Here is a 14,644-nt window from a genome sequence, read left to right on the forward strand (position 1 = left end):
TTCCCCCCTCCTCCCATCACACATACAACCACTCCTGGATATGCTGCCCCCACTCCCCATCGCCCTTCCCTGCTTTACGTATGCTGTCCTCAGCTGTCATATGTATGCATGTTTCTCTAAGGTGTGTCTGCTACACTAGGCCTTCAGGGTAGCACACCTCATCAGGCTGATAAGATCAGAAAGCACACTCTAAAAAAACTTTCTTAAACTCTTAAAGCATTGAGGACATGATTTACTACTGTTTTTCTGACAATATCTTTGTGCTTCTATAGAGAAAACTGTACTGCAGGAAGAATAGGTTCTACCATATTATAGCATATTAAAGGTCCAGTGTGTAACATTGAGGAGGATCTATTGTCAGAAATGGAATATAATATTCATAGGTATGTTTTCATTAGTGTATAATCACCTGAATATAGGAATCACTGTGTTTTTGTTACCTTAGAATGAGCTGTTTGTGGGTCGCCTTCCCTGGAGTCCGCCATGTTGAACTGCCATGTTTCTACAGTAGCCCAGAATGGACAAACTAAACACTGGCTCTGTATAGGGCCTTTTGTGAGTTAAGTGGCCACTGTAGTTTCTCCTACTCACAGCCCATTTTCATGCCCAAATCATCAAATACAGACGCGAGTGGTGTTCAGTTGGTTGCAATCTGCGACTTTGCTGCCAGACGGCACTAAATTCTACTCACTGGTCCTTCCAGTCAGTGTCTCCCAAACTGCGGGTTCGGGACCCTCACCAGGGCCAAAGCTTCACAGGGGGTTGTGAGAAAAACAAACAAAATTAAATTGTTATTTTTAAAGTTTGGATTTAAGATCTAAACTGTGCAAATAGAACAATGAGAAGAAAACAAAAATAAACCTAATCAGTATGTATGATTGTTAAAAATGATTACAAAAAATAAAAACACCGTACAGACTAAAAATATCAGGAAAACTCATCTCTGATCAATATTCACAAGGAATAATCTGCTCAAAACTCATTCAAATCCATTTTACACAAGCAAGCTGCAGTTATTGTGTTCACTGTTCGTTGTACAGTTTATCAGTTGTTCTCTACTTTTATTGTTATACATGAATATACTATGAAATATCCATAAAAGGCTGATTTCTTTCTGGCTCGCTTGGAGATCCAGTTGTGGCCCAGCTGGTGAAGATGCTAACATTTTTCTCAAGGTCCACTGCGCTTAATCCAATCCCTGCACTTTTTATGACGACATTTATCGATTACATTTAGAGCCCCCAAGTTTTCCTTGTACAGAAGTGTCACTCCAAATGCTTGTGAGATCTCACCATCCCTTTACTGTCTACCGCCATCACAGCTGTCTTCTATGTTTATGTTCCAGAGCAGAACTGTGACCAATATACATAGAGCAAGTCACACATGAGCAAAAAATCCGATTCAGGGGAATTCTACCTGCAGTGTGGACGTAGCCTAATACACAGGAAGTAGGCTACATCTGTTAAAAAAGTAACTTCTCAACAAACTGTTGGTTTTAACATTGTTGTATGAAAGGTTTTTTTTTTAAAAAGAGGTTATGACTTACAACACTTCAGATTTTTTTGTCTCTCTGTAAGTTATTACTGACAGCAACATCTGAACACCTGTTTTTTTATGACCAATACAGGACCGGTTCTTCTGAAAACTCTTTTAAACCATTTGCCAAAGAATCTGTATATTCTTGCGCCTGCAACATTCCTCAGTGTCTGCACATTTTTGACCGAACATACAGAGTTTTCAGAGAAAAGATGTTATTCCATTATGAAAAAAATCCAAATGTAGAACTGGGAATAAGCTAAATGCTAATACCTATGAGGGTTCAGCATTAATAGTTGCTTATTGTCTTAAAGCAGTGGAACATGAGACAGATAATCTGTAAAAAAAAAAATCAGGTTCCTCCTCCTAGTGCCCCTAAAGGCATTTGCAAAAATCCACCTGGCCTGAACGAAAACAACCAACCATTACCTACTTTAAATCTCTTTAAAATCCCATGCTAATACTTACATTTCCAAGGAAAGGAAACAAACATGTTTTGATGCATGTGCAGATAAAAAACCATCCTAACAACATATGAGCATAATGCTTCTACTCTGTGATTATTTGCTCTGACTGGCAGCTTCATTAGAAACCGACTTCAAGTGATACTTCGGAGAGTGAGTCAACACCACATCTCAGATCCTCGGACGGACTGACAAACAACAGGAGACGACAGTTTCCTGCTGTGATCATGTACAGGAGGCTTTGTGGATTGTGGGAGTGGTCCATGTTGATTTACATAGCAATTCAGACATTTGGCAGCTGATATTAAAACACTTTTCAAGCAATGTCATAATAAAGATATTTGTGATCTTTCTCAACAATACAAGCTATAGGTCTAACAGAAACTCCAAAAACAAACAAGTTAAGAAGAAAATAGGTATTTTCATGTCTTCAGTTTAACATGTTGGTTGAAATTAAAGCTGTTAAAGGGTGATGCACAGATGGATGTACTGTGTCGAGGTCTGACTGAGCTTATAGGATAACAATGCAATGTCACATCTATGTTATGCACACACCCTAACCCTAACCCTTTTTGCAGGATGTCCCCCATTTACAGTACTGTGTACGATAAGATTTTATTATGTTATATATTCTTATAAATTGTATTTTTAAATAATACACATAATAAACGATAATGATTAAATCTTAACATTTTTAGCATTTTCCCTCAACTTTTCTGACACCCAAAGGGGGCCCCAGTCCCCACTTTCATTACCAGTTAACCGCCGTCATCTTACTGTTTACAGTGTTTATACAGTAAAATAAACTCTAGGCTATGTACGTATATGTACAAGTATTACACTGTATATAATACATATTAAACTTATTTATTTTCTGTTACTGTTTCTTTATATGTACAACATATAAATAATGCAACGTTGTACATATAAAACTTAAAAGCTGGAGGCTAGATTTACAGAAAGATATCACGGAAGAGGAGTGGTCCAAGGTATGCCTGAGGGTTCAAACACAAACGTTCTAAATGCGGCCCAAACTTCTACAATATGAATTGATTTTAAGAACATACATTACACTATCAAAATCACTTTAATCTCAATATGCCAGACACATGCTTTAAACAGTGCTAAAGGAACACTCTATCATGCTTCTGGGAGTGTAATGTGGTCAAACCAGCCTGAAAACGCTCCAGTTATTTCAGAACGCTGCAGCACAAGTACTGACAGGAAGTAGGGAAAGAGATCTTGACCTGCTCTATTTGAAAAGTACCCTGAGATAACTTCTGTTATGAATTGGCGCTATACAACAACAGCTACGTGTCGGAAAAAACGCCAGGCGTACCATACGATGAGAAAATAATGGTTTTGCAGTAAATACTTTCTATACAAATACAAATAAAATTTAATTTAATTGAAATAACAAAACTGATAGTCCCTTGTTTGCTTAAGAAGAATGGCTGCGCATTAACAGATGTGTGTCTGTTGAAGCGCTTCTCACAGCTTTTCCGCAGCTGGGGATCGAACCGCTAACCTTCTGCTCCGCAGCAGAGACACTGGAAGAAAAACATCTTCTTCTTTGTAGGTAGTATAATTTTATAATATGAGACATTGTAGTACACACAGCGACAACTATGTTACAATTAAGTTTAAATAAGGAATAACGGGCGATGTTATGTTCAAATATAATCAAAATATGCGTAGCAAAATCCACAGGGAAGAGTATACTAGCAAGTTAAGTGACAATCACTTTGGCTACAAACAACATGCCATTCAGAGAGCACCGGGAAATATTAGGCTTAATGAGCAGTGGCCACATTTCCAGCGTCTTCTAGTGTATTCTAACCAATACACCATAGTGATTACAAACTCCACAACCAGTGACATTCATTAAGATACATGAAACACTACTACATTGTCCATTTATTGTAATTCCCCATGGGCTTCACCAATCATTGCACCTGCTGTACGCTAACCACAGGTATTTAATTTAGTGAAGGAAATGAATCATACATTCATCTTGTTGTTGCTAATTATGCTGGTACATAGACATTATTCTTTTCAGACTCTGCCTTTCGGGATGTGTATGACTCTAGAGAGGTCTGTGTGTGTGTGCATATGTGTGTGTATCTCTGACAGCTGAAACCATGGAGATTACTCATTGATTCATGAGCTGGTTAAAATGCATTGAAAGGAAGGATCTGATCTCCATCTGTCCATTCCGGCTTTGAGGAGCGCTGAGAATGTGAATCAAAATGACCCCGGTACTTCAGTGGCCCTTCAGTGGCCCTGTGTTTCAAACTAGGATGCTCCTGAAAAAATATGAATAACACTGTGATGGAACTGCATGGGCTGTTTTTCATTCTTTATAGCAGTTAAGATACACACATACCAAGTATGGACATGACACAGTCGGCTGTTTCCATACAGCATGTAAGGCATGTCTGTTAATATACCTTCTGCTATATTTGTCCTTTACTGGAATTAACTGGTGACGGTGGTGGTGAAGATCATGTATGTAGGTTAAGATGGGACAAGCAGGAAGTGGAAAAGACCAACTGAGGGGGTATCAAATCATTTTGGAACTTAGGGGCCTATCACATATCGCTACAGGCGTGAGCGCTTCAGAAACACCTTGGCAGAGAGCGTTGGGGTAAAAACGCCAGGTGTACCATACCATGGAAGAATAATGGTTTTGCAGTAAAGACTTTCTCTGTTCAAATTCTGATTGTTTTAAGGTTAATTTCCAGTTCAATGATAATTGTTTATATCTGCTCCCCTCTGTGTCTGTGTGAGCTAGCCTCTGCCTATATATTGTATTATAATATAACACCCCTATGCATTAAATATTGGTTTATTTACACTGAATAATGGACAGCAGCTTATGTGAGGGGTTTGTTTGATTTTCAGACAGCTTTCAGGCTGCTCTGACAAGTCAAAATGTCTGCTGGCAGAAAGGCCTGTATAGACATAAATATAGTTGGTTATTTCTGGTATTTATTTACATTTACCAGTCAAACATAACCATCAAAATTCAAATGAGCATTTCTAACAAGTCAGTAATTCCACATTGATACCAATTATTTTTTATTGGCATTTTGGTTATAGAAAGATCTTAACACAAGGCATCTTAAGTTGTAGCTGTCATAATTGTTTAAAATGTTTCCAAAGGCAAGATGAAGCAGCTTGGGCAGGTAGGAGGTAATAGAGGCCAAAACTGCTGCTGTATAAAAGTTATGTAAATTTGACACCACAGAAATGAGTTAAATCAACCAAAATGTACAGAATGTGCACAGCTATACAACAACAGCCTGCTGCAAAACTTACAATGTTGGGATACATGAGCTGTCCTACAACCGACTACCTTTTCATACCCTCCACCAGACCATGTGGGCTCTAAAGAGACCGTAAACAATGAGCCTTTAAAAGCTAAATGTTTCCAATGTGGCCATATGTATTCCCTAGGAATGCTATTAGTCCATGCTACTTTAAAAGCTTCATTCTGCTGTCATTTAGTGCTTGAGTTTATGACTCTGCTGTCTCCCTGCTTTGCACTGCCATCTAGTGTTATAAAAATCAACTGGCACCAGATGGTTTGAAATCTGAGGATAACCCTTCCTTGTTCTGTCTCACTCACTACAAGCAAACACATTCTCCAAACTTCATGATTTTCAGATTAAAAGTCCCATTCCTTGCAATATATTACAGATCTTGATTATAGAAGGACTAAAGGTGAGTCTGCTGAGACTCTTACCTCACATCATCTAATGCTTGATTACTTAGTAGTGTAGTAGTGGGTAGTACTGAACTGCACACAGTGAGATGTTGCACAAAAGCTGCACATGGTTTTGTTATACACCCATCAGCCTTAACATCATGAGCACTGACAGGTGAAGTGAATAACACTGATTATCTGGTTATCATGGCTCCTGTCAGTGGGTGGGATTATATCAGGCAGCAAGTGAACATTTTGTCCTCAGAGTTGATGCTTTAGAAGCAGGAAAAATGGGCAGCGTGAGGATTTGAGCGACTTTGACAAGGGCCACATTGTGATGGCTAGATGACTGGGTCAGAGCATCTCCAAAACTTCAGCTCTTGTGGGTTGTGCTGCGCATATTTGACCCACATATTGCCCCAGCCAGAAAGGCGGGAAGTAGCCTGAGAGAGATGGGCTTGTATTTTGCCACGTCCACCTGCTATGGCTGAACCACCCAGACGGGAACATTGATGTTCAAGAGATCCTTAAAGCTGATTTTTTTGTAAATGAGGAGACATAAATGAAATATGGCAGAACTCATTTAGCAGATTTTTGATATTTCAACTTAAACCTGGTAAATATCCATGATGGGCCACTTGCTTTTAATATTTTGAGATATTATATGTCCACTCAGGTTTTTTCTGATGCTCGACTAGGGCTGCATGATATGGTAAAAACATCATATTGCAGTGATTTTGACAGATATTGTGATATGATTCACGCTTATTGTGTAAATTATAAATGGAAAAAAAAGTAAATGTTACCTTAAATGTGGAGAACAATATTTGTAGGCCAGGGAATCTCTGCAGAACTACAGTACCTCATTATAATGTTGTTATCACATATCATCAAAGAAAAGCGTAGGTTCTGCTGTTTGCATACTGCACTTGGCCATATTGCAAAAATATTTGTATTACATTTTCTGATATAAACACAGACAACTAACAACAAAACAACATGGCCACAAAAAAACCATCTCCGACTACTTGTTATGTGATATACACAGTACAATACACTCAGAGAAAATCGTCTCCCTACCTTAATAAACTGTGAGAATATAACTGGGAAGACATGGGATCTAAGTATATGTACATACACATATATACACATTTACACACAGACATAAGGAAACGCTCAGACCCATTACAATTGACAGCGATGCAGCAAATACATATCTGGAAAGAAAGAAGAGTAATAAAGAAAATAACTATGATATCAATTTGAGAGAAAATGCTATGTTTTTAAAAAATAAAAAATAAAATAAATGAATAAATGAAAAAATTATTATAATTAAATTAATGTCCAACCTTACGACCCAAAAACATCAGTTAGCCAGTTTTCCTCATTGCCATCTATCATCCCTTTTAATACAATAGTTGTAAGTCTTTTACCAGCATATTTAAAGAAAGGGGTCCAGATCCTAAAAAAATCATCCACCCTACATTTGAATCTGTATGTTAGTCAAATATCACTTTGTGCCAACCCCCAATTGTAGGTGGTGCATTATCAATCCATCTGAGAAATATTTTTTTCGGAGCAGCAAATGTGAGAATACTGAGCAGCCTTCTTTGATGAGACCCTTTAATATGAGGACTGGGCAAGCCAAGAAGCAGTACCTGAGGATCAGCATCCAGCTGGACATTAAAAATCAAATCAAGTTTACTAACAATTTTACCCCAGTATTCCTCAATATGGAAACATTTCCACATACAGTGCCTATAGCTTCTCACTTCTACTTGACATTTGGAACACTTTTCAGACAAACTTGAGTTCATCCTGTGTCTGAGCTGTGGTGTGGTCTGCAAGCGATGCAATATTCTAAACTGAGACTCTGGTTCTATTACATATGGAGATCTCTCTAGCTAACCGTCATATTTCCAGCCACGTTGACTCATCTATTGTAAGATTGAAGTCAGCATTCCATTTGCATCGAAGATAGTTCATATTGCTAGCAGAGTTGAGCTCAGCATACCCCCGACCGAGAACTGCTTTCTTGCCTCTACCAAGAAGTAAACGTTCCATCAGTGAAGTCTGACAGTCAAAGTCATACCTGCTTTGATTCTGAATGAAGCTGCGAATTTGCAGATATCTGAGGAAGTGGTTTCTCGGGAGACCATATTTCTGTCGGATTTGTTCAAATGTAAGCATCACTCCTTTATCAAATAAATGTCCCAGAGTTAAAATCCCCCTCTCCTCCCACATCTTAAATCCCATGTCTGAGCGGGCTGGGGCAAAATCCATGTTACCATATATCGGAGCTAGCGAGGACAATGTTTTAGAACAACCCTCTAACTTTCTTATTGCTAGCCAAGCTTGCAGACTTGTTGTAATTAAAATGTTATTGTCCCCAACATTCTTGGTTTTCCTTGAGTCTAAGGCAAATAAAAGACTTGAGAGGGCATTACCTGCATTCACAGATTCCAGATCTAGCCACACCGATTCTGGGTCATTATTAATCCATTCAGCTATGTATCGAAGCTGTGCAGCCAGCTGATAAAGCCTAATGTTTGGGACGTTTCCCTTTTTAAAGTATAAGACTAATATTGGCCTCTGTAAGTGATATAGGTAAAGAGCATTTATTAAATGATTCATTTAGCATCTCCAAAAAAGGTCCCATAAGCTCTGATTTAAAATCTTTATAGAATTCACTGCTAAGGCCGTCTGGGCCTGGAGAGATCCCTGATTGTAAAGTCTGCAATGCCTCGAAAACCTCCTGCTTTGCAATTGGTCCATTTAGCCCCTGTGTTTGTTCCTCCGTCAGTTTAGGTAAAGTAAGCTTCGACATAAATCTATCAATCAAGTCCTGCTCTTCACTACTATATAACTGGCTATAAAATTCCCTAAAAACCTTACAAATATTAACTTTATCAGATTTACTGTGTCCATTTGTGTCTTTAATAGATGAAATTGTCTGAGAGTCAGTCCTCTTGTTCACTAGTCTTGCAAGATACTTACTTGGTTTATTACCATACTCATATAGTCTTTGTTAAGCAAATGGAATACTCTGCTCAGCTCTGATTAAGAAGAGAATTTAGAGATGCTCTTGTAGCCAACATTGCTTTCATATTAATATCAGAGGTGTATTTCGCATATGTCTTCTCCAAATCCGCAAGTTTGCCTTCTAATTTCCTTTGGGCTTCTAAAGATTTACGTTGCTTACGTCTAACATAGGAGATAATAAGGCCTCTGGCATAAACCTTACAGGTTTCCCATAATATTGATGGGGTTATATCTGGGGTTTTATTTATTGTATAAAATATGTTAAATTCTGATATAAAGTAAGAAATGAAATTGGGATCACTAAGTAAGTGTGGATTGAACCTCCAGGAATTAGAAGAGCACTGTTTCTCGGTAAAGAGCAAACTATAAGAATATTGGGCTGTGATCAGAAATAGAAATAGTTCCTATATGCAAGTAGTGATGGGAATAACGGGGTTATAAATAACGGCGTTACTAATGGCGTTACTTTTTTCAGTAACGAGTAATCTAATTGATTACTCTTCCCATCTTAATAACACTGTTACCATTACTGCCAAAAAATGCGGTGCGTTACTATAATTGAAGCTGTTTTTGTCATCAGACCAACTAGATCTCTGAGCCGAGAGGCAAAGACTTTTTACTGTTCTTCCTTGGTTAGTGGGCAGTGCACGAGACAAGCACATAAATGCTGACGATTGGCTGAGGTTGAGTAAAATTTCATGGTAAGCCAATCAGAGGTAGAGTTGGGCAGGTGTTCGAAAGCACGCATAGTCGGACACACAACGAACAACACAAGCGAGTCAGTCAACGAGAGACAGGTATGGCGAATTGTGTTGCATCTTATTACATGTGCACTAAAAAGAGTGTATATATTGTTTGAATACATTTTTGGTACATTGCTTAAAGAGCATCATTTAATTTAGATTTATTTGTTGGCTGGCTGCAGCCTCTAGAAGTGAGATTGGCAATGGCCAGAGAAAGAGATTTATTTTTATGGAGATGTATTTTTTATTTCTTATGTATTACCTGTTTATATTTGGATTCCTTAGTTTTGCTATACATTGTACTTTTCAGTTAGATTGAAAGCACCTCATATTGTTACACTGTTCTACTTTTTCAAGGAAGAAAATACTTGAAGTACAGTATATCTACCAATTGTCTGAAGTTTTTTTTGTTTTATTTGCACTACAAAGAGTGTATATATTTGTTATTTATTTTTGGTATAGTGCTTAACAAGCATAATTTAATTTTGCCCAGTTGTGGCCTGTTGAGGGGCAATAAATATCAAAAGTTCCAAAACATCTATTGTGTTATTTGTATGGATCCACTATATGAACATAATATCTACATACATGGCATTTGATTGGAGGCTAGTTTCACTTTGTCCCACAGCAACATTAAAATAGTTTAGATTTGCGTACATTGTTTCTGTTAATAATGGATTGTATTAAGTGTCAATCTCATTATAATATTCAGATTTATCATAAATAATTGAACATGCACATGTATTTTAAGTTCTGTTAAAGAGGGGTGGAGGTGGGGTCACATTTGAGCATTTAAAAATGTACTCTAAAGTAACGCAATAGTTACTTTCTGAAGTAACTAGTTACTTTTATAATTTGTAACTGAGTAACTAATTTAGTTACTTTTTGGAAGAAGTAACTAGTAACTGTAACTAATTACTTTTTAAAAGTAACTTGCCCAACAATGATCGCAAGACACAGAGGAAAGCATTAACTTAGGGATGAAAAAATAATCTATTCTAGAACTGCTCTTATAAGCATTGGAAAAAAAGTGAACTCTTTAGAAGTAGGATGCACAGTTCTCCAAACATCAATAAACCCAAACTCCTCACATGTGTCTATTAGTGCCCTGGCAGTTTTTGATAGGACCCTAGGATCTGCAGGCATTCTGTCCATAAGCGGGTTCAGGTGGCATTTTTAAGTCCCCACCTACAATACAACATTCAGTTTCAAGTTCTGCAAACTCCAAGAATGCCTTTGTGACAAAGTCAGTAGGGTGATTTGGTGGCGCATAAACATTAAGAATTGAGATGTATTTCCCATACAGCAGACCCTTAATTATAATATATCACCCACTACTGTCCTTAACACAAGAAGTTTAAAGGGCAATTTCTTATTTATCAGGATACATACCCCTCTGCTGTTTGTGTGGGATGAGAAAAAAGTCTGACCAACCCTGTCCCGCTTCAGTTTAAGATGTCCTTGATCCTTCAGACGGGTTTCCTGTAGGAGGGCGATGTCCACTCCTTCCTTTTTGAGAGGTGAGAATCTTTTTTCTCTTCACTGGGTGATGAATGCCCCGTACATTCCAAGTACAGAGTTTAATACTAGCTATGTTCAGTTAAATTAAGTACTTAGCATATCTTAAGTTGTTGCCACTCATCACTGTCACACGTTTATCATTATCCACAGCCCACATCCAGCCTGTCTTTGGGAGGCATGAATAGCATACTAACGGGACTGAGCGTGCTGATAACATGTAACAAAACAGTGGCCATTACAAAGACTAACACTTGGTCCTTCACAAACTGTTGTGGTCCATCACAACTTGATATGGCCCGCTTTGGTGTCTAGTTGTAGGAGCTGGGGAATCCAGGACTCCATAAACTCTGTTGGGTTTGTTCCCTCCAGCTTCTCTTGCAGGCCAATAATCCTCAGGTTTTTGCGTCGACCTCTATTCTCATAATCTTGGATCCGTTCTGTCAGCTACTTCCCTGTTTTACCTGTAAGACTAGCAAATGCTGTTCAGTAGACACATTTTCCACCACTAAAATTCTCTGTTCCACCTCACTGACACGGTCGTGACTTCTTTCAAACTCTGAGAGATATTTGTGGTGATGTCGTGCAGCATCTTTTCTAATTTTTCATCCACCCTGTAACAAAATTACCTTAAAATTTACAGTAACTTACTGGCAACAATTAACCAGCAAGTTACTGTAAATGTTTTACAGTAGCCATACTGTACTTCCATTTACAGTATTGGTGTATTTACTGTAAAATAAATACCAATTAAATACTGTGATTTTTTAAAATGGTATTGTAAATGGCAATACTGTACTGTTAACAGTGGGTAACTGTTGATCATTGTAAATTCAGTTACTCACTGTACAATTTAAATACTGCATCACTTTGACTTATTATCCAACATTAATAGAATGACCCATATTCTAAAATATTTCAATTTACTACAGAAAACAAGAAAATTGTTGACACAATTATTCATTGAAGACATTTGGTGAACAGGAACATGATAAAGCACAGGTTACCAAACTTTTCAGATCAAGTACCACTTCAGAACCAACACAACAATGAAAGAGACACCTCTACTTTGTCTGACTACTGCAACTACCCAGGCACGCCTGAAACATTAGAAACAAGAAATCAAAAAAAAAAAAAAAAAAAAAAGCAGTCAGCCGAGCTTCACAATTATACATTTACTTTAAAATACTGAACATTTGCATGAACAATGCATCAGGACACTGTAAAGTCCTCTCATTCCCCTCACACTTGAAATAAAAGTCTATGGCCTCTTGCTTGCCCTGAACTTGGAGACCCAGATCCCAGTTGGAGCCCTGAAATTAAAGAAGAAAACACAAACAATTACATTTATTACAGTCACTTTGTAATGCACCACGTATGAAGGTCTAAGATGGCGATGTCGTGTCAAGGTACTTATTCCTGATAGAAAGTGTATCAAATATCCAAAGATGACAGTGCTGCATTCAGTTTAAGGTAGCCGACATTTTGATTCAAGATGCAATTGAGTTTAGCAATGTGTTAAAATGCTTAAAGAGATGTTGAATTAACTGTGATTAACATGTTTTTGATTGATCATGAATTACAGCATGTTTGATTTTTCCTGCTGAAGTCGACTCAAGAGCCTTCATCAGTGGACCATAGTCTCCATCAGCATTCAGTCACTGACACAGCAGTAGCTTAACACACATTATTTAATAAGATATCTGAGAGAACATCTTTGAATAAACCATCTTGAACTTTCAATGCAAAAGCTATCATCAGAACCTCACCTGCATCTAGTCAGTTTGCCAATCGAACTCAGTGAAGTCCCTGATGAAGGAGATTGGGGGTTCATGTATGAAGTCTTCCGCTTCACCACTCTCCCAGTCTTCCGGCTCATCTGCTCCTTGGCACTGCACTTGGTGGAGTCCGGATTAATCCTGACTAAAAACCTATGAAAATGAGTATAGGAGTTAAGGGTGGGACAATATGTACATGTTAACGAGTAACCGGTTACAAATAACTGTTTGCAGAGAAAAACAAAACAAACTTTTATTAAATAGATAAAAATAAAGAAAATACAGTATCTTGGACATGCATTAACTTATTTCTCAGAATTCTTTCCCCCCCTTTTAGAGGTGATAATACTGTCTGAAAAACACTTGTTACTCCAAGTGTTGACACAAGCGCAGTTATGTAACAAGTAATACATGTATGGGGCATAATGTCACATTAATTAAACAATGCCAGTGGGAATAAAGTTCAGTATATATATTTATCAGGCACACGCAATGCATGTAGTAGGATCAGCAGTACTTACTACTCTCCATATGTCTCTTCATTCTACAGCCAGCCTGCTCAAGATAATCCACAATGTTGGATTCATTATCTTATAATATTCGCCAGCAGAAACACCCAGGAGCTTGGTGCTGTGCACACAAATAAACTAACATATGTGAAGCCACTAAAAGTAAAAAAAAAGGGGCTAACAGATTGTAGCTATGTGTCCAGTGTTGTGAAATGACAGAGCTTGCATGAGTAATTCATTGTGATAGCAAGCTAACTGCTAACCTAGCTGGGTACAGTGGTTCATCACAGCCTGAGCAGGAGGCAGAGTGTGGAACTATTTCTTTCGCTGCTAGTGATGGTACTTACCGATTTTCTGGACGTTTGGTGGCGGACCCGCGGAGGCCAAGGGTGGAAAAAACTTCTCCCGCGCAGCGAAGCAATAAAAGTCTCCAGGAGCGAGCAGACACGGAGCTTTGTTGCGGAGTCAGAACCGCAAACTTCCTGCGGTGTTCGCGGTTAGTCCGGTTTTGAAATGACGTGACTGGCCCATTAGAAGCACGACCGTTGACCTCTCTTGATCCTCATTGGATAAATTGAAAGTGAGGCGGGAAAAAACTTTGATAGAAAATAAAAGTCCCATAATAAGTCAATTTGACCCTTCGATAAGCCCCGCCCCCTTAGTTACTGTTGCTATGTCTGTCAAACTTTCTCCTACCATAAGAAATATCAGAGCGCCTCTACGGATCCTTATTAGACATTCTTTGGAAATATAAAGTTTTCAGTGATATCAATAAGAGATATTCCAAAGGAAATTACAACAAATGTCTGGAAGAACTGTTAGAGAGATATGATGAGATGAGATAAGAAGACATATATAAGATATAAAGGGTCAAACTTATGATAAAAAAAAAAACCTTAGATCAAAACTATGAGTTAATCATTGTTTTTGTTATGATATACTTTTTTAAAAATCTAATACACACAATAAAGAAAAAATACAGTAGTTTACTTTACTATTTACAGTACTATACTGGCTATTGTGATTTTCTTTACAGTAACCCTTAAACTACTGTGATTTTGTCACGTGAACAAGGTTTTATTGTAAGATTTACAGTATTCTACTGTAAAAATCATACACAGTGATGTTACTGTGTTTACTGCAGTAAATAACTGTAGATTTCACAGCCATTTTTTATAGTGGCAATATTCGCTGTCATCGCTTCCAGGGCTTTTGTCAGACCCGGATCAGGTGTCATGCTAGTGTTAGCCGCCAAAACTCTATTTCTAGACCTGCTCCGAGTCAATAAAATGTATGTAAAGCCGACAACGCCACCTAGGATTAATATGGAGCCTAGGACTCCTAA

At 38.0% G+C, this 14,644-nt stretch overlaps 1 long non-coding RNA gene across 1 annotated transcript; it reads right to left on the bottom strand.

Annotated features, from left to right (window-relative positions):
• Nucleotides 1–11,918: 11,918 nt before the first annotated feature.
• On the bottom strand, nt 11,919–13,874 carry LOC127350834 (uncharacterized). Its single transcript, XR_007880645.1, has 3 exons — nt 13,647–13,874; nt 12,782–12,943; nt 11,919–12,325 (listed from the first exon to the last, which is right to left on the bottom strand). It is a non-coding gene; the product is annotated as an uncharacterized LOC127350834 (long non-coding RNA).
• Nucleotides 13,875–14,644: the final 770 nt, after the last annotated feature.

Source organism: Dicentrarchus labrax, unplaced genomic scaffold, assembly GCF_905237075.1.
Source record: "Dicentrarchus labrax unplaced genomic scaffold, dlabrax2021, whole genome shotgun sequence".
Lineage (NCBI taxonomy): Eukaryota > Metazoa > Chordata > Actinopteri > Moronidae > Dicentrarchus > Dicentrarchus labrax.